The sequence below is a fragment of the Sphaeramia orbicularis genome, chromosome 8 (genome assembly GCF_902148855.1).
Source record: "Sphaeramia orbicularis chromosome 8, fSphaOr1.1, whole genome shotgun sequence".
Taxonomy (NCBI): Eukaryota; Metazoa; Chordata; class Actinopteri; order Kurtiformes; family Apogonidae; genus Sphaeramia; species Sphaeramia orbicularis.
Genome location: NC_043964.1, coordinates 51342413 through 51363833, shown reverse-complemented (window position 1 = coordinate 51363833; position 21421 = coordinate 51342413). Strand labels below are relative to the sequence as shown.

Genomic DNA, 21421 nt, shown 5'->3' with positions numbered 1-21421 from the left:
ATTCAGAATTATACTTTTAAAAAAGTAATGAACTAAACTAAAATTAGTTTTATTTAAATGAAATACTCCTCATTCATGTTCCCAACACCACAGGGAGCACCAGCAGAGGGATGAAAGAGCCACATGTGGCTCCAGAGCCACAGCTTGACCCTCCCTGTACTACGCCTTTCACTGGGCCCCATTATAGTTTCATTAGTCTGTCACCAGAAAATATGAATCATTATGTTTTTGTTACTTTAGAATGACATGTTTATATCTACAGAGGGAAGTCCAAACATTGTACCAGGAATTTTTTTTTCCTTCTTCTATTTCGTCTGTTTCATGCCATCTATCTATTTCAAGTAACTAAAAAAAACCAGACTGGGAAAAACACTGACACTAATGACAAAGTTTCATTTTTCCAACAGAACATTATTTCCTTCGATGACTGAAGATATTATTGGTTAGTTGAGTTCAGTTGTCAGTCTCTGTTGCTATAAGCTGATTTTCTAGAAGTCAGATTGTGTTTTAAGGACTTTTATGTTCAATATCAATGTTTTTGTTTTGTTTTGTTGTTTTTATTCATTTTCTGAACTTCTTTATCCTCGGGAGCTTATCCCAGCTACAGTTGGGGCGAAGGCGGGGTTTACTCTGCATGTGTTATGAGTTCAATGCAGAGCTGAACCAGTTCATTGTTTTTTCCTTTTCTTTATTTTCAAATTGTCTTAAAATTATACCAGCTATGATTATTTCAAGGTTCTATGTTTTCAGTAAAGATTACTATAATGGATAATAATGTAAAACATGGACAACATGTTAGACAAAACCTTTATTTTAGTTATTGAAGTAATAAATTATGTCAAATATATATCACTACTCTATAACACTGAGTAGTAATTCACACTAGTATTCAGTCTGCACTCAGTCCAACATGAGAAAGAGTAGTAGGGCTGCTGCCTAGGTTTATTTATGATGTGAATGTATTTAGGGACATGACACATCTGTGCTTGGCCTTACATTGGATCAGAATGATGCTGTATTCTGCTGTGTTTAGATGTTTGGCTACAAAGCTGTTACTGGTTCGTTAGCATCTACTGTATTGACACATATGCTAATACTGCTAATGTGGTCATTTTAATCAGCATTTCATTTGAACACATTTGATGAAGCAGTACAAAAATACTCAGGCATTTTCCTTTGCTCTGAATGGAATGTGTCCGTTATAAAACTCCAAATGGCCACCGTTCAACCAAGTAACTTTACTGCTTTGACAAAGACACTAATCCAGCCATGCCAAACATGGGAGTAGCTGTAACATATCAAGGCAGCAATAAATCAGCAAGGGAGTCTGGGGGATTGACAAGAGCTTCAGAGATTCAATCTGTCATCAGACCAAGCCAAAATAATGTCCACAGCATGCATAGAAAGGTGATTTTGTAGTTGAAGATTCAAAAGTACATCCAGCTATTGATAGCAGGGTGTAGTAAGGTACCACAAACCACCTGTTTCTACCAAAACCACCTCAGTCTGTCTCAAGTAAAGTTACGTTAGTATCAGCAAATGTCCTTTTTCATCCACGTCACAGTAAAACCACAAATCACCTCTGTGTTTCTGAACAGTTTATGTTTTCAATAGGTGCGTTACATGTGGATCTTTTTTGTTTGTTTTTTTGAACATTCTTTTTTTTAACGTTTAAAAAAAAAAATAAAAAATTAAGTCCAGCACTGTACATACACACTGTAAAAAAAACTGTAATTTAACAGAATTTTCACTGTTTATTTTACAGATTTTTCCTGTATTTTCAAGATACAGGAAAATATCAATGAAATTCCAAAAACAGACTGTGATTTTACATGTCAAATGTAAAATAACATGAAAAACTAACTGTGAGTAACCATAAAATTTCCATTTTTTTAAAGAAATTTTTTCTTTTTTCACAGAAAAATACAGTTAAAATACATTTGCAAATGTATCGTAATTTCACAAATATTTCTTTTCTATTCACGAGATTAAACTGTTAATTTAATGTTTAATACTGTAAAAAATAATAAAACGAGATAAAATTACTGACAATTAACCGTAAAAGAAGTATTTGTTCGGTAAGTTTAATTAGACTTGTTTGTTAATTGACAAATATCTTGAGTAATTACGGGAGGTTTCACAATAAAAATGTTGAATAAATGTATTTTTGTGAATGTATAAGATGTATAAGCACTGATAAACTGTCCAAATACAGTTTTTATCAGTCGATTAGACAACTGAGTCTCACTGAAAATTATTTATATATATATATTTAGAGGTAATTTGATTGTTTTAATACATGAAAATATTCTTCATTAAACATTAAAAAGTAAAAAAAAAAAAAAAAGGCAAAATCTCATGTAAAGTTAGGGTAAAAAACTGTATTTTAATTATGGAAAATTACCGTATTTTTGTGAGATAGTTATTTTCCGTTATTTAACAGTATTTTTTCAGCACCCCTGCTGCCAGAATATTAATGTTTTTTTACGTTGTTTTTTTTTGTTTTTTTTACAGTGCAGGTTGTAGTAAATGAAAACTACGTCCACAGCAATGATCTCAGCAGTCCTTATAACGTCTGTTTTAGGCAGTTGCAGTTGGAGTTCGCAGATAATCCAACACTTTGCCAAACTTTGCTGTACAAACGTCCTTCTGATCGTTAATTTTAAATTTTAGTCTTTCCAGGGAAATCTAATCTGATATCAAAGACTTCCACAGATGATTGAAGGAGGTTCTTCTACCCATTTGGTCACAACAGCCATTCAACAAAAAATGAACAGTGTTCTTATGTGTTACATGTAGATCATTTTTAACTGGTCCAAACATTGTCAGAACCATCTATCTATCTATCTATCTATCTATCTATCTATCTATCTATCTATCTATCTATCTATCTATCTATCTATCTATCTATCTATCTATCTATCTATCTATCTATCTATCTATCTATCTATCTATCTATCTATCTATCTATCTATCTATCTATCTGTCTATCTATCTATCTATCTATCTAATGTTTTCTTTGGCTCCAAGAATTGTTTCTTACAGGAGTGATCTGATAATTGTTGTCAAAAGCTGTCCTAAATTTAAAGATAATTGAATATAATCTTTTGCTGTTTTAAAGTACAAATATTAATATTACAAATACAATATTACATTAAAGTAACTAGCACTCAGTGGACAGCAACGCAACAACTTTCTGGTAAAATGCTGCTGTCCTCTGTTGAAAGTAGGAACTGAAGTTTGATGTTTTTAATCTTAATATTAAAAATTATGAATATTTGAAATCTGAATCAAGGTTCTAATAGTTTTGGATTTTCATTATAGTTTAGTTTTATTAGTTTTGACTTTTTTTCCCCTCTAATTCAGTTAGTTTTAATTCATTTTTAGAGCAGGTTTGCTAGTTTTTATTAGTTTTTGTTATTTTCTAAATGTTTAGTTTTAGTTTAGTTTTAGTTTCTTTATCTTTTCTCTTCTTCTCTGTCGTCGTATTCAAATAAATCCCAGACAGGACTCTGCTGCTTTCTCCCAACTTTAGTCTCCATGTTTCCAGGTAGAGTGGGGACCAGAAGACGACTGGAAACGTGACGGACTGTTAAATATCATACGGTGCCAGCAGATAAAATTGCTTGAGGGAAATAAATAAATTTCATATCAATCCAACACAGACAAAGACGAAAACGAAGGGAATTTTATCCATAATTTTTAAACGATTTAGTTAGTTTTGTAAACACACAATACAGTTTCAGTTAGTTATCGTTTTTTTTTTCTTTCAGTTATAGTTTTTATTTATTTCATTTAACAAAAATGTTTTTACAATTCTAGTTTTCGTCATTTCATTAGTTTTCATTAATGATAATAGCAACATTTGACAGTTGGATCTAAGGCTCCGTTTACTGCAGGTAAATGTGGCCCAAATCCAATTTTTTTTTTTCCCATATGTGACCTGTATCCGATCTGTTAAAAATCAGTTTGAACAGCACTAATCTTACCCAGACCACTTCATGTGTGGTCCTAAATCTAATACCTATCTGATAATTTCTAATGCAACTTCAGTCTGAACAGCCGGGTCGCATTTATCCGATCTTTACATCACTGAAATGCAAAAAACATCACAATTCTGCGTCCCAGGAGTGTTACTTCTGTAAACACAGGACCTGTTTTCTGCATGTGGGTCACATTCAGTTCATACTCAAAACTGACAGAAGTCGCATTTAATGTGTAATATGAACGAACACACACACAAAAAAAACAGATTTCATCCAAAAATCGGAACCGTGCATTAAGACCTGCTGTCTGAGTGTAGCCTAAGAATAGTGGATAATGTATTCCACTTATCTCTGGTAATGCTTTTAAGGCCTGTTGTCACTTCAAAATTAACACTAACTGTTTCTTTTATTTCTGGACAGCTAATGAACTGTGAACAAGACCAACTAAGGGTAAGTCCTGACTGCATTTCTTTACATACACACCTATTATATGCAGAAAATGCCCTTGTTCTTTTTCAGGTCCTCATTTGCCAGTTAAATATACTATAGACCCTTTTCCACCAGATTCCCACGAACTTTTATTTCCAGGAACTAAGGCTAAGTTCAGACTGCAGGCAAATGTGGCCCAAATCCGATTTTTTTTTTGCCCATATGTCACCTGTATCTGATCTGTTAAAGACAGTTTGAACAGCACTAATCCGACCCAGACCACTTTCATATGTGGTCCTAAATCCAATACGTATTTGATATTTTGCAATTCAACTTCAGTCTGAACACCCAGGTCACATTTATCCGACCTTTACGTCATTGAAATGCAACAAACGTCACAATTCTGCGTCTCGGGAGGAGGAGCGGCAAGAGAAAGATAGAAGTTGCATTTCATGTGTAATATGAACACTGTAAGCCCAGAATTTGTATTTACTAAAATGCTTTAATTACAATGCACTTAAATGATTTAAGTTTTATGATGTTACTATAAAATGTTCAGTATATTCTACTAATTTGTAGACATAGTTGAAAGAACGAAAAAGTTGAAGTTGAATGGAATTAAATCACTAAGTTTTAGTCATGACCACACCTTTTTATCTTCGCATTGCATTGTGGGTATTGGGCAAGTTGTTGAAAATGTGTTCTTTTTCTGTGCAGGGGTTCAGCGGGGTTGTGGTGTTAGTGCTAATTTGGATTTAATGTGTGTATGTCAGTGTTTATTGGCCTTTTTGTGTTTGTTTTTGTATTTTTGTACAGCTGCACCATGAGTCAGAGCCAGAGGAAGAACTATGGGTTTACTGTTCATCTGAGACTGTTATTGTACAATGGAAATCTTAACGTCTTGACAAATTAAAAGCTTTACCTGTACTGACAAATGACACTGAGCAAACTTCCATTTATGCTATGATATATTAAGTTGAATAATTTCATACCTATTTGGGTCAGGAATAGGATTTTGAGTTTGATTAATTTAAAAGACGTTGTTTAATCAATGATAAATTAATCTGGCTGCAATTGAGAAAATCAGTCAGTGTAACCTAAAATGCTGAGTTGAATGGTTGGATAGTGGGGTTGATTTTACAACAGATTTAAAGTACAAATAACTTGTCTTTTAGTGTTTTCTACTTTAAGTTCAAGTTTAAGTTCAATACTTTTAGCATTAAAGTTGAACCTACTTAAACCAACTGATTAGTCGATCATTACTCAAATCATTTAAGTACAATCACTTGCCTCAAATTTTTTGAGTAAACTCTACTTATCCGGGCTTACAGTGAATGAGCACACAAAAAAAATCAGATTTCACCAAAAAATCTGACTTGTGCATTAAGACCTGCTGTCTGAACGTCGTCTTATTTACTTGGTTAAAATAATTCCAGGTAATCCTTGCACTTACAGTCATGTAGAATCACCATGTCGTATCTTTTGAGCGTATTTGGCGTACATTCGATGAGGTCCACTCTCTTTTGAGTGCACTTGATGAATGCGCTCTTTAGCGTATTCGGATGGACATCAGATGATTACAATGCACTTGTAGGAGCGAGTCGAATGCACTCAAGGGAGTATATTCAATTGGAAAATGGAGGAAAAAAAGGTAGTATTCAGTAAATATGTTCGACAAGGTCCAGGGTTATTATCCCGAGTGTATTTGGATACAAAGACAAATTTTTGCAATTCACTCGTAAGAGTGAAATGAATTTGCTCACCTCAGCTTGTGCCAAATAAAGTCAAAAGAGCGACTTTAAACACAGATTTATTCAGCAAATGGACCTCATCTTCCATCCACTTCTCTTCTTTTGCTAAAAAGCATGTTTATAAACAGATTTTCATTGACTGTGTGGTTTGTATTTGTAACTCATGTGTGTAGAGGACACCACACACACACACACACACACACACACACACACAACAGGAACACTTATGGGTGGGTGGGCAAGTGATAGGAACCCTCCATTCACAGCAGACATGACTATTGAACGTTCTGTTGAGTATGAATTGATTTTGTGAATTCACATCTTTTCAGTGTCATTACATCAGCCTTTTAAAAATGCTCATGCCCATTTCAAACCCTGCTGTTAAATTTATGTGATTTGCAAATTTAGGTTTTGAAAAACACTGTCAATAATTCAGCTGATCCATAGTTTTCTCTTTTCTGTTGTGCTGTTGCAGTTATAGCACATGTTTTTTGTAATAAATAACTTGTATGTTCGAATACAATGTGGAACCACATAACTTTAATCAAAATACATGCAGTATTTTATTTATTAACAGTCCTTCTTTGGTACTATTCAGACCCTCCAGAAAACGCAGTTATTACTGCATAACTCAATGCATCATCAAGTAAAAAGCGTACATTATGTGGGGGTCTGCATTTTTGTAAAAAGGGCACACGTTCACTGTAATAATAGCATATTTCCACACAAAATATGTGACATATGCGGGGCTAGCATGATTTCATAATTATTCGCAACTTCGCACTTTTTTTTGCAAATTCACACAATTTCACTGCAAAAAATCACATAAAAACCCTTCATACTCCATTGCATCATCAAAGATTTTTCCCTGCATTTTTCTGGAGGGACTATTTCTTGCTTTTATATCACACCCAGCCATAAATCCACAAAACCGGCAAGCACACGGAATTACATTTCCACAGGAAATGTGTGTATGTCCAGTTTAAATTAGTAAAGACCTATCATGGAATTGTCATCTCTTGTTCACAAGTGGGAAAAAAACAAAATTTTCCTGGACAAACTATACATAATGTCATGTGCAACAGACAAACTTACTTAAAAAATTTGAGTAAACCATTTACCTTAACAAATATTAAGTAATGAGTAATGAAAACTTGAGTGTATTAAACTTAAACACTTGATTTGAATGAAATTGCTATTTTAAGTACAACACAATGAATGCCAAGTTAATTTAAGTTCAAATTTGTTGCAATGCCAATTGCTGAGTATAATCATTAGATTTAATATCATCAGTTCATTGGACTCAATTCCAAGTTGATTTAAATTAAAATCTTTTGCAATATGAATTGCCTTGTATAATTATTAAACTTAATATATTGTAGTGTGGGTAGAAGTTACTCAGGAAGTCTGCCCGCTGTAATTTGCCAGTACAGGCAGTGCTTTTACTTTGGTAAGGCATAAAGATTTACATAGAACAAGAAGAGTTGAACAGTAAAGCCAATGTTCGTCCTATGGCTCTGACTCATGGTGCAGCTCTACAGAAATACAAAAACAAACACAAAAAGGCCAATAAACACTGCCAAACACACATTCAGTGCAAATTAACACTAACACCACAACCCTGCTGAACCCCTGCACAGAAAAATAACACATGCAATGCTGAGATTAAAAGGTGTGGTCATGACTGAAACTGAGTGATTTAAATCCATTCAACTTCAACTTTTTCGTACTTTCGACTATGTCTACAAATTAGTAGAATAAACTGAACATTTTATAGTAATGGAATGAAACTAAAATCATTTAAGTACATTGTAATTAAAGCATTTTAGTAAATTCAAAGTCCAGGCTTACAGTGTAGAATCAGTAACAGCCACACTTACTGTACATACTGGTGGCGTTTCCTGCACAGTAAGAATTACAAACATCAATACTCAGTTTATTTGATGTAAGAGCCATGTTTTAGTGATCTGCCTCTAAGGGGAATGTCTAGTATGTGTTAAATGTTCTACATATGATTTACCAGCCTTGAAGTTCTCTGTGTTGTGAGCTGTGTTCATATGTTGCATATGTTACAAACATGAATGAATGTCTTGATTCTACTTGCATGTCTAAAGCTCTGTATGATGAGCATGTTTTGGTCTCATTACTGACTTGACAAGAGACTTGAGAATTGTAGTGAAGCAGGAGCCTCATTATAAATCTTGTAGACTGAGTAGACCTAGCTCATATCCACACTTAATGAGTCAGAGATCTGGCCTCTTGGCTGTCTTTCTGCCTCATGGGATTTTGAGTCTTGCTCTGTATTTTATTGCTAGGTTAAGCAAAAGTGATCCCCCCCAAAAAAAAAAAAACTAACCACAACCCCTGAAAAATCGAATGCAGTTAGAGCAGCAGTAAGTGCAGAGTATGTTGGCTTTGATGCCAAGCAGCATAACTCATTAATTTGTGGGTACAGTTGGAGTCTAAAAATAAACTTCCAGCATCAGTGTTATTATTCATGCCTTGGCATCTTATTGCAATCCACTCTCTGCACAGCTACCAGCCAATTTCATTTCTTTTTAATTGTCCATAGCCATAAAGAAATGAACAACTATTTCCTTCAGGATATCTGGGAAATGAGAAGCACATACATAGATTACACTCACACTTGAATGCACACTTTGGCGCCTTTTTGTAGTTTATTTAGTTACTGGGCTGTTTACTGGGGCATTTTTTTAAACCCCTATTTTATTATTATTATTATTATTATTATTATTATTATTATTATTATTATTATTATTATTATTATTATTATTATTATTATTACCTCCGCCAAGGACAGCGGAGGTTATGTTTTCATCAGGGGTTCTTTGTTTGTTTGTTTGTTTGTTTGCCTGTTAGCAAGATAACTCAAAAAGTTATGGATGGATTTTCATGAAGTTTTCAGTAAATGTTGATACTAGCAAAAGAAACAACTGATAAAATTTTGGTGGTGATGTGGGCAGGGGGGGCTGATCTACCTTGGTAGAGGCTTGTGCTCTCTGATTGCTTTTCTGGTTATAACCTCCGCCAGGAGGCATTGTGATCGCTTTGCTTTGTGTGTTTGTTTGTTTGTTTGTTACCAGGATAACTCAAAAAGTTATGGATGGATTTTCATGAAATTTTCAGGAAATGTTGATACTGGCACAAGGAAGAAATGATTACATTTTGGTGGTGATGTGGGGGGGGGCTGATCTGCCTTGGCGGAGGTCTACGCTCTCTGAGTGCTTTTCTGGTTTGTTTGTCTGTCTGTCTGTTTGTCTGTCTGTCTGTTTGTCTGTCTGTCTGTTTGTCTGTCTGTCTGTTTGTTTGTCTGTCTGTTTGTTTGTCTGTCTGTCTGTTTGTCTGTCTGTCTGTTTCTCTGTCTGTCTGTTTGTTTGTCTGTCTGTCTGTTTCTCTGTCTGTCTGTTTGTTTGTCTGTCTGTTTGTTTGTCTGTCTGTCTGTTTGTCTGTCTGTCTGTTTGTTTGTCTGTTTGTTTGTTTGTTTGTCTGTTTGTTTGTTTGTCTGTTTGTTTGTCTGTTTGTCTGTTTCTCTGTCTGTCTGTCTGTTTGTCTGTCTGTCTGTTTGTTTGTCTGTTTGTTTGTCTGTTTGTTTGTTTGTCTGTCTGTTTGTCTGTCTGTCTGTTTCTCTGTCTGTCTGTCTGTTTGTCTGTCTGTCTGTTTGTTTGTTTGTTTGTCTGTTTGTTTGTTTGTTTGTTTTGTCTGTTTGTTTGTTTGTTTGTTTGTTTGTTTGTCTGTTTGTCTGTCTGTCTGTTTCTCTGTCTGTCTGTCTGTTTGTCTGTCTGTTTGTTTGTCTGTCTGTTTGTTTGTCTGTCTGTCTGTCTGTCTGTTGTCTGTCTGTCTGTTTCTCTGTCTGTCTGTTTGTTTGTCTGTTTGTTTGTTTGTTTGTTTGTTTGTCTGTTTGTTTGTTTGTCTGTCTGTTTGTCTGTTTGTCTGTTAGCAAGATAACTCAAAAAGTTATGTAAGGATTTTAATGAAATTTTCAGGAAGTGCTGATACTAGGACAAGGAACAAATTATTAAATTTTGGTGGTGATTGGGGTGGGGGTGGGGGGCACTGATCTGCCTTGGCAGAGGTCTGCGCTCTTTGAGTGCTTTTCTAGTTTTTCTTATTTTCCCCAGGCAGCAAATGTAAAATTAAAATAATAATAAATAAAAAAGAAAATACAACAGCTAAAATAGAACAGAATAAAATCTACCACAAATCTTTTCAAATAGAATAAAAATGGACTTTAAATATGTACAGTTTTGCTTAATGAACAGTTTAAGTCACAGGTGTCAAACATATGAGCGTTTGACCCTCAAAACAGAGATTTTTCAGGACCACACTACAAACGGAGGGGTAGGAGAAATCTCCCATAATTCTGTTTGAATCATCGGATACATGGAGGTACACACAGAAAAAAAGTGCAGCAGTTGTGATGAAAGAAACACACAAATGTATGGATTTTCTTTGTAAACAAGTTAATCATTTGATCGTCCATTTAATGCCATTTCAATGTGTTATAGGTTGCATTTCTGCGATTTGTGGTTGATAGCTGAAAAAAGATGACCAAAGCCCGTGGAACAGAAACGGTTACAGCTGCTGACGACATGGGGAATACTTTCAGAAACAAAGTTGTCACATCTGTTCATAGCGGCATCGATGAATGATGATGACGTAACAGGTCTGGAAGGGCTGGACCATTTCATAGGGGAATGTTTCAACCCCTACCCCTTACAACTCTGTTTCAAAGGGTAGCGCCAAGTGCAAGGGCCAAGGGGTAGGGGTAAGGGGGAGGGGCCAAGGGGTGAATTGGGATTGGGCCAAAGTGTCAAGTGACTGTTTGATGCAGCAGCATCAGGCATTTTATTTAAAGTGGTCAAAGTAAAGTGGTCAAAGTATGGGAAACTGTAGAATACAGACATGAAAGGAGAGGACGGTGTCAAACCGACATTTTACAACTGGAACACCAGCGTGCAATCAGGATTTTAACTCATCCTATAATATCATTTGTATAAAACACAACACTCACTATTTTTCTTATTATTTTTTATTTGTAGAATGTAAGATTAATGCTTTAATCACCAAAATCGCAATATGACTGAATGAAACAGACTGATTGAGGACTGACTGAGGACTACTGGGCAGGACTGTGGCCAACTTTTACACCTGGCTTTGGCAAACTGATGTCTAGGATCAGATTTGAGATGATTCCCTCTTTCCTCTAATTTGCCAATAATGATGAACGTGTTGACAGAGTGCAGCCAGGCCATGATAGACTGTTCAAAGTGCATCCAATAATTGATTTGATAATTCCTCATTTTTTAGCCGTCTATGGTCCACACAAGGAACGCTTCCTGGATGAAATGAATATTGCATTCAACCCTGAAGCTGTACAACACCAAAAAAACCTCACATAGGCTATGTTCAAACTGCAGGCAGATGTGGCCCAAATCCGATTGTTTTTTGCCCATATGTGACCTGTATCCCATCTGTTAAACAGCACAATCACACAGCTGACTGCTGCAGTTTGGCATCGTTTTTATGTGTGTACTCATAAAATATAGACTAACATCTTTTCCCAAAAGTCAGTTCTCCCCAGCATAAAAACGACCACATCTAGAACCCATGGTTCCCCACAGGTCAACGTGCTAGTCCAGTTTAAGTTACATGAGCCTTCACTATTCATTCTGAAGGACCAGGGCAGATTAGATGAACCCTGGCAACAAATAGAGACTGAAATCTGATTGGACAATCTGATCGCATTCACGTAGTGGACACAGTGCAGCCAAGAGAAACACTAAAACATGAAGACAATCATCTATTGGGAATAAATTAATACAATTTTATGGAACAATGATTAGAATTTAGGTTATAAATGTAGGTCCGTGTTTCTGATGATGTTAACGTTAGCAGAGAAGGCCTTGCTGGCTCTGATGGACCACCACTGGTCTTGAGTGAGGACAGATTAGGGTGTGTATTCCAGTGGTCATTCTACACAGGACACATGGAACCCAGGTGATAAACCTGCACACTTGTCACTTTAAATCATGTCTAACCTCCAGTGAGTGTGCCTATGGTTATAATCTTGTGTTGTTTACATGATCTCTCGCGAGATGGTCACGTGGGTCGGTGCGGCCAATCGGCTTTGTCATTTGGGGACATCATGCGGTCCCGAGATGGGGTATATCCAATCATGCTTCAGTTATGTGACGGGGCGTAACCAATCACGGCTCACATTTACACGCGGTGATTCAGTCGCTCAGGTATAGTGAAGACGCCACAGGAGAAGCCCACTGAAGGTCGGTCTGAACGTATACGGATGAGGCGGATGATTTAGGCACGACCCATTTTATTGTTCAGCACTTAGTGGCTCCAAACACAGGGAAAGAACATGAGGGGTACATGGACAGCTGCTACACTTCACCAGCTATAGCTAACAAATTAGCAGCTAACAAAACTGGAATGTGTGGGACAGTGAGTGTAACAGGAGAGGGATGGCAGAGGGTCTGACACCAGCACACTTACCTTTGAGAAGGGGAGATGACCCAGTGTTAATGTGACATGGTAAACTGATGGCTTGTGCATGGCATTACACAAAAGGTCTCACTGTGCTGTCATGGCAACACGTGTTCAGAAATGTATTCATACAAAAGAAAACAAGACTGGTTTTCATGACCTCAAGAAGCCAGTGTGTGTTGACAGTTACAACACCTTTATGGGTGGAGTTGATAAAGCTGACCAGAGGAGGAAACCTTTCCACACAAGTCAAGGAAATGGTACAATCACATTTTCAATGCAGTTCTGAACATCAGTGTTGTCAGTGCCCACATGACTTACAGCAGGTGTAGCTGTGGGCCACACAAAGCACTGGAGGCTTTCATTCAGGAAATAATACGAGTTTTGCTTGAGAGCTATTCCAAGCGGGAGGGCAAAAAAGAAGGGAGACCTCCAATGCAATAAGGAAAAATGCCACAGGGGCTCATTTAATGACACTGGCTTTGCAGCAGTAGCGGCTCGTCAATAGAGGGCGCCGCCCCACCTGCCTCACATGACGAAGAAGATGGTAGGAATCATAAAATAATTTTACAAAGACATGAATATTTAAATAAAGTATTCATGATGCAGCCCATGAGTGTTGTGTGTAATCTGCATTCAAGTATAATTTAAAAATGTTTTTGATCATTTGGTGAGACGTCGACTGACGTGTTTCCTGTTCGGGGTGCAAAAATCTGCACCTGAGCCTCTCAGTTTACCATAGTAGACTCTTGTTATAAATGTTGCAGGCAGAGTAGACCCCCCTTTCAATACAGAGGAGAGCCATGGGACACAAAAAATTGCATCCAAGCACCGCCCACAGGAGTAAGCGTCACATCCCAAACAGAATCAAGACCCTCTTCAGAAATGGAATCAGTGAACAGGTCCATAGGTGATACTACTGACCATGTACAAGCAGCTGAAAACCTCTGTGGGTAACAGTACTTGCTTTGATGCAGGAGGCTGGAGTTCGAAACCCTGACATGAGTGGTTTCATCAATGTGTTTTAGCATTGACATTGATTTTTAATTTTTTTTAATGCCATACAGTCTACCTGCACCACCTTCACCCCTGGTCTAAATGCATTGGCCACACTATCAGTGGAAAAGGTACTTAGGGACATGCCTGACTTTAACAAGAGTCATAGAAAAAAATCTGCATCTTTGAAAGAAAGATGGTTGAAATTTACATAGAAAAATTAACACATTCTATGTTTTTTTAAATTTTAATTAAAATTAATATTGTAAAATAGTGGTGCATATGCTTTGGTGTATCCTAGTGGTGATATATGGTTCTACTGCAGCATTGGTGCCTGCAGGTGTACGTCTGTACGACTTGTGCATACCTCATGCATACAGAGTGAAATTAGAGAGAGAGAGAGAAAGAGAGCGGTACATTGCGGTATTTAAGGAGAACTCCCCCCACCCGCTCTTACAAATTATTCCCCCCAGCTCTTATGTATTATTTCCTTTGTTTTATCACCTCGTTATGATTCTTGGAAATTTCACTTTTACGGTCGTATGGTCTGCATGTCCTCGTTGTGAGGTATGGCAAGGACCAACCCCCCCCCCCCCCCCTTGTTACGATTCATTTACTTTCTACAATTGTTCATTTATTTTAAGGATGAAGGCGAAGACACACCAACCTGATTTCCGATCGTTACCAGAAAAGGTAGCCCAAATGATCAGTTGGCTCTCATCTCCCTGACACAGTCAAAAAAGTGTGCAGAATACACCAAATCAACTACCGACTTCAGCATATGCTCTGCGCTAAAACCGGAAAATGACGGAATATCTCTCTTGACCAAAACACAGAGCTCGCTGTCGTCAGTCACTGTTGTCAGCAGAGGGTTGGTGTTGTTGTACTTGTTGAACGGATGGTTAGTAATAAGAAGATACTGGCGTTGTCAGCTCTACGGCTTCTTCTTATGGAAGAAGAAAGATGTCGAAGGCAAAAACTGAGGAGAAATTTGCGGAATGCTAACAATGCTAACAGTGTTCACTTCATGGAATGAATGAAGTCCATTGTCAACACTGACTGTCACTCATTCAGATACGACATGAGCAGTGAATGGACTTTTATAGAAGACAATAATAGTGTGAAGTACCTTGGCAGAGCTGTGTTCACATGGAAACTCCTCCTTCACAGATTCACTAGTCAAGGACTATCCCTCCACCAGTCAGACTGGTCCGACTGAACAACAGGTAGTGGATGATTACACATGTTGAATCGGCTGAAAAGACTGGAGACGGCATTAATGACAGCTAATCACACAGAACACACCAAACAGACTCATGTCTCTGACCTCGCCACACTGTCCGACGACATCTGACCGCCAAAAATTGGGTTAGTGTGTCTTTGCCTTAAGATGACAAAAAAAAAAAAAAAAAAAAACAGCACAGCTTGTGACCAGCTAAGTGTAGGAACATCGGTCAGCCGGTAAATTAAGAGCTTCACCTTTTGGTTTGTTTGAAGTGCTCTTTGGAAAAGGGATTCAAAAAGTAGATAAACAAGAAGTAAACTCCAAGACACTCTCTTAAAGCATTAAAATGCCTTTATTTTCACGGCATGGTCATGTGTAGACCTTAAAAACCACTTCAACGTGTTTCAGCTTCAAGCCTCCATCAGGAAGTGAAACAAACAAACGGAAGCCTGGAAAACTGTAGGTTCTTTTAAAGTGGTCCTGACCAATAGGAACCTGCTAACTGGGCATAAAGGTAATGGCCTGCAGAGGGTGTCAACATGTAAAACAACCAGCAGATGGTGTTAATACAGGTCAAAGGACATACAAAAAACTCACCTATAGAAATATTTACATATATACGCATGACGCAGATAAATAAAGAACAGTGCAAAATATCATATCACTGTTTATATAAGGTAAAAAAGATGTTCAGCTTTTAAAACACAATAAACAGTTTTTCACAGGAAAACAGAATAATCCAACTCTTCATTTAGAACAGGGGGTATAGCGGCTTGTAGTCTGAAAAGCCAGAAAGCCTCCCGTTGATCCAGTTCCTTTTGTCTGTCTCTTTTTCTTAAGGATGATGGGATGTGGTCAATGCCAATACTTTGTAGTGTTGCTGGTAAGGTTGCACCGATCTGATATTAGGATTGGATACTGGCCCCGATATCAACATTTTAGCTGGATCAGGGATCTGTAAAAGCAGCCGATCCGTAAGACCGATCCTTTCCCTTTAAATTTTTGGGCTACGGGCTACGTCATGACAGTTGAGTGGAGTTTTTGCAAACACAGACAGGCAACATGGAGCGAATTAACAGATCTGTGACTTGGAGGTATTTCAGCCTGACCACACCAACTAGCTCGACGGAAGTTTGTAGCTTCTTAAATCAGCAGCATTTCCGCTGGTAAGGTTTTGCTGTGGAGCACCGCCACGGCACACTCCTTACCACTACACCATACAATTGTTCCAAAAAAATCACCATCACATTAGACTGATTATACATATGTATAATATAAAATAGACCTACTATTTTCTATAAGAAACCGTGCATGCTCTGTGCCGCTGTACAATTTTTACCCCCGTGTTTTTTTAACCCCTAAGAATTATGCACATGCTCCAAACCGTTGGGTATTCTTTTTTATGTAAACCTCCGGTAGTGAAACCTGTCGTACTGACTTTGTCCTGTTTATCATTTGCTCTAGTAAATTTCACTTTATTTGGATATTCAAAACTACACAGTTAATGGGGTCAAAGTAATATGGGTGTAAAATCAGCACACTGTGTACGGTCCCAAATTTACCCACATAATGAGCATGTCCGAAAACACTAGAAGTACAAAAATAACACGGGAGGAAAAATTGCACCTTTCTGCGGTAATGGGAAGATCAGCACATGAAGGGATTTTTTTCTACACTGAGCAGCTGCAACGAAAGGTGAATAAAATGATCATGGTGCTCTGGTCCATCTGTGGATTGGACCATAATAGGTGGGACACCACCAGCACAGTTTCCGTACAGGAGAGATCAAGAGCTCTTTAATGAGAAACCAAAAATACCAGTCGGTGCATCCTTAGTTGCTGTGTTGCTGTTGTGGAGTTCAAGGAGCTGTTTTGCCATAGGGTACTTAATGTTTCCACATCTGATTGCATATTTGTGTTCTGGCAGTCGGTCCTGTAAACATTTTGTTCTGTTGATGTAAAATACTTTGCAGGTTGGACATTCCAGCTTGTAGATGGCAAACGTTGTTTTACAGTTGATAAAATGATTGACTGTGTGTTGTTTTTGTGAAGTAAAGTCCAAGTAAGTTTTTGTCTGTATGACATTTGTACAGTGGTTGGATTTGTAACTGCCTTTATGTTTCTGACCCAGCCGTGATGGTGGAGTGCTGGGTTGGAGATGGCTGTGGACCAGTGTGTCCTGCAGAGTAGGACATCTAAAGGTGGAGGTGGAGGCCGTGGACACATCTGTTTGAGTTGCTCATTGCTATGAATGATGTCCCAGTTTTTACTGATTATTCTTTTAATATGATCTGTTTCTGTGCTGTATGTGGTGATAAATACCATTCTGTCTTTTGTCTGTTTGGGGGGATTTCTTTCTACTAAGGTCTGTCTGTCCAGGTGTTTGGCTCTTGTGTAGGCTTTTGTAGTGTGGCATTCTTGTAGGCCCTTGCCTGAAAACATGAAAACATCTCCCCTGATTTTCTCACGAAGTCATCATCTTGGTCACTGATTCTCCGCACCCTTAACGGTGTCCTGTCGAGCCACCCTACCTGTTGAGTTGAGCTACCTAGCGCTACTGAACATGCGCATGCCCCGAAGCGTTTGCACAGTTTAAATGCCCATCGATTTGTGCTCCCCCAGGCAGAAGTGAGTCATATTTTGTAAGTATATTTCTTTAATAGTGCCTTTTGAGCAGTAAGCATGGAAGCAATTATGTGCACGAAAGACAGACGTAGAATATTGATGTGAGATGATAATAGCGTAAGGAAGTTCTCGTTGTGTGATATAGCGTTAAGTACGAGGGTCAGGTGGGTGTTAATGGCGTTTAGATTATTGTTTAAGTTAGTTCAACAGACGCCAATAATGGTAGCCTACCATTTAACTGACTACATCTGTTAACAGTTCCTGTAAGCAATTACACGTGCACGAAGGATAGACGTAGAATACTGAAGTGAGATGATAATAACGCAAATAATGGTGTTTCTATAGTAGGAGCTTTATTTAACAGAAGTTATAAGCCTGTCGAAATGAGCTTCCTCTACCCATATTCAGATGAATAAGTAAATAATGGTGTTTTTCTACATTCAAAGCCTTATTTCATTTTCAAATAGGCGTGTCGAAACGTAAGGTAGCATGTTTTGACAGGGTAGCGTCAATCAATAGACATCGCTGCCGATATAAGCTACTGGTGGCTTAGTTCGACGGAGCAGCTCAACTCGACAGAACAACAGCACTGGATATTTTCTTTGAACAATTTGGGGTGAAAGCTATTGGCATGTAGAAGAGTGTTTCTGTCTGTGGGTTTTCTGAAAATAGATGCATGCAACAGCCCTAAATTATCTTTAGAAATTGTGAGGTCCAGGAAATTAATACTACCCTGACTGTAGTCCAGAGATAACTTAATGTTGGGGTTAATGTTGTTAAGGAAGACATGGAAAGCTTTTAACTCTGCCTCTGACCCGGACCAAAACAAGCACACATCATCAATGTAACGTCCCCACCAGAAAATGCGCTTTAAAAGCTGTTCTTTTCCTGATTCAAAACAAAGTCCTCTTCCCATTTATCTTGGTGGGGAATAGCGAGCCCCCATCGCACACCCTTTAGTCTGTCTGAAAACCTTATCCTGAAAAATGAATATTATTGTTTTAAAGTCCATTCTACAAGAGCCAATAGAAAATCATTAGTTGGTGTTTCAGACTCAGGGTGGTTTTTTCGGTAATGTCTAAGTCCTGCCAGTCCTTGTGCATGTTCTGTGGTTGTATATAGTGATTCAGCATTTCAAGTAGCTAACAGTGTCTCCATGCCAGTGCTGCCCAGTTCTTTAACTTTGTTTAAAACATCAGCAGTGTCTTGAACATAAGCAGGAAGTGAAGGTAGAAATGGTTTGATAAAATAGTCAACATATTTAGACACTGGCTCAGTAAGGCTATCACAGTCTACCTGGAGGGTCGGTCATATCTTTTTGACTTTTAGGAAGCATGTAAAAGAGGTGATGGTGAGTAGTTTTAAATTTCTTGGTGTTACCATCACCGACAATCTCAGCTGGCACTTAAACACCAGCGTCATTGTTTAAAAAATCACTGCAACAGCTATTCTTTCTGCACAAATTAAAGGAATTTACCTTAAACTGCCAGATTTGATCAAATTCTATCGTTGCGTGATTGAAAACATCCTTGCTGTGTGTTCCAAAAGTCAGAACTAAACATGGAGAATCAGCGTTCAGTTTCTACGCTCCGTATATCTGGAACAAACTACCAGAAAATATCAGGTCTGCTGAGAGTCTGAGTTCTTTTAAGTCAAGGTTAAAGACTCACCTGTTCACTGCTGCCTTTGACTAAAAGGATTATGACTTTTTAAATTTTATATTCTCCTTCGAAACTCTGCACTGCAACTCTTACTTTAATATGTGTGTGTTTTTATATTTTTGGGTTTTATGTGTTGTTTTCTTACTTGCTGTTTTTAATCACCTTTTACATGTTACACCCCAGCCTAGGGGTTCGCCAGGGCGAACATAATGTGCTCAGTTTTGTCCCTTCCCAGCTCCCAAGCACACACGTCAGTTGAAACTAAATTCACAATATTTATTTTTTTTAAACCAACTAAAGGAGGGTTAGGGGAGGACACGGCTAAAGCAACAAACAAGATATCTTCTTGGGAGTTCAAACTAAATTACCTACTCCAAAATAAATTCAAGAATTAAAATACAGAAAACTTACCTAAACTCCGTAACCAAAAAAACAGGAGAAAACGGGAAAACAAAAAAGCCGACCTCCCCTACCAGAAAAAGGATCGAATTTACAAACTAGAAGCACTCGGAGAGCGCAGACCTCCGCCAAGGCTGATCAGTGCGCCCCCCCCCCCCCCCGTGGGCCCCCCCACGCCAAGGAGGTTATGTTTTTGCCAGGGTTTGTTTGTTTGTCTGTCTGTCTGTTTGTCTGTCCGTTAGTGTGCAACATAACTCAAAAAGTTATGGACAGATTTTGATGAAATCTTCAGGGTTTGTTGGAAATGGGCCCCCCCGTGGGCCCCCCCACCCCCGATCACCACCAAAATTTAATCATTTCTTCCTTATCTATATCTCTATATCTATATCTATCTATATTAAACCCTGAAAATTTCATCAAAATCTGTCCATAACTTTTTGAGTTATGTTGCACACTAACGGACAGACAAACAGACAGACAGACAAACCCTGGCAAAAACATAACCTCCTTGGCAGAGGTAAACATCTATTTACAACTATATACAATCGAATTGTCACAAGAACACACGAAGACTGATGCTCACACACACAGAACACAGGGTTGAGAGCTGGCAGGAGGCAAGACAAAGAGAACCAACTGAAGCTCCAGGGCCATTTTTAAAGGGGCTGGGCAATCATGTTCCACCAATCAGCGTCCTGCAACACAAACAGACACAAAAAGGGCACAGCACACCGACAGGACAGGGGGAGAACACACACACTATACACAAAACATATACATACACAGATAAATGGACAAATTATGACCCAGGGTCATAACACATGTTTCTTTTATAATGGTTTAAATGTGTTTCTTTTCCCCTTGTCGTTGTATTTCAACGTCCTGTGTGAAGCACCTTGAATTGCCTTGTTGCTGAAATGTGCTGTATAAATAAACTTGCCTTGCCTTGCCTTACCTTCTCGCTTACAGTGTAGTTTGGTAATCTAACTGTACAGGATCCAAAATCCTTAAACAGAGTTGTCCGTTTCGCCTGCAGGACCACTGGTGCTGACCTGCCAGATCTTGATGTCATGTACAGCTCTAGGCTTCTGTTCCAGGCCTTAGGTTTTGTAACGGACCCTACTGGTCACCCTGGCGCTGGTCTTTTTGTTCTTCTTCCATCCAGCAGACGCTATTGTTCTATCGAATGTTCTACCCCTCGGTCTGCCAACAGTTTCTTTCCCAGTGTTGTGCATAGCCTTAACAACTCTATATCACATACTTAACAATGTATGGTGTATGTTTTATTTTTGTATTTGTGTATAAATAACACACTTTATATTCATGCACTTTGTCCAAGTGAGTGTCGGTTGATCTAGGGGGGCACCTGTCTTTTTATTACACTTATTCATGCAATTTGTCATTGTTTTTTACTTTGTACTGTCTTTTATGTATTTTTATGCTGAGCTCTTGCAACTCGTTTTCCAATGCAGTTTTTCTGCAAATGGCCAATAAACTGATGCCGATTCTGAAAGGAGGCCATTCGAGGGTTTTCATTATAGGGGAATCTCATTTCAGCTTCAGATAGCCAGTCAGTTATTTATTTATTTAGCACACAACAACAACAAATCAAACATTAGGACAAGCAAAGAAACAGATTGTGCAGGTGAGATCAGAAAACCCTGTGGCGCTTATAAAATTAATCTCACCTCATTACAGCATTAGAAAGACAATAGAAATAAAACTATAATACACCAAGTGCAACAAAAATTCTTAGCTTGTGTGAGCATTTCTTTAAGTTCAATTTTCAAGGCCTCAGTGTTAACTAGTGTGTTGACCCATGGAGAACCAT

At 38.1% G+C, this 21421-nt stretch overlaps 1 long non-coding RNA gene across 1 annotated transcript; it reads right to left on the bottom strand.

Moving 5' to 3' along the window:
* Positions 1–967: 967 nt before the first annotated feature.
* Positions 968–11665, bottom strand: LOC115423935 (uncharacterized). The gene is made up of 3 exons (XR_003936029.1): positions 11583–11665; positions 11160–11164; positions 968–980 (listed from the first exon to the last, which is right to left on the bottom strand). It is a non-coding gene; the product is annotated as an uncharacterized LOC115423935 (long non-coding RNA).
* Positions 11666–21421: the final 9756 nt, after the last annotated feature.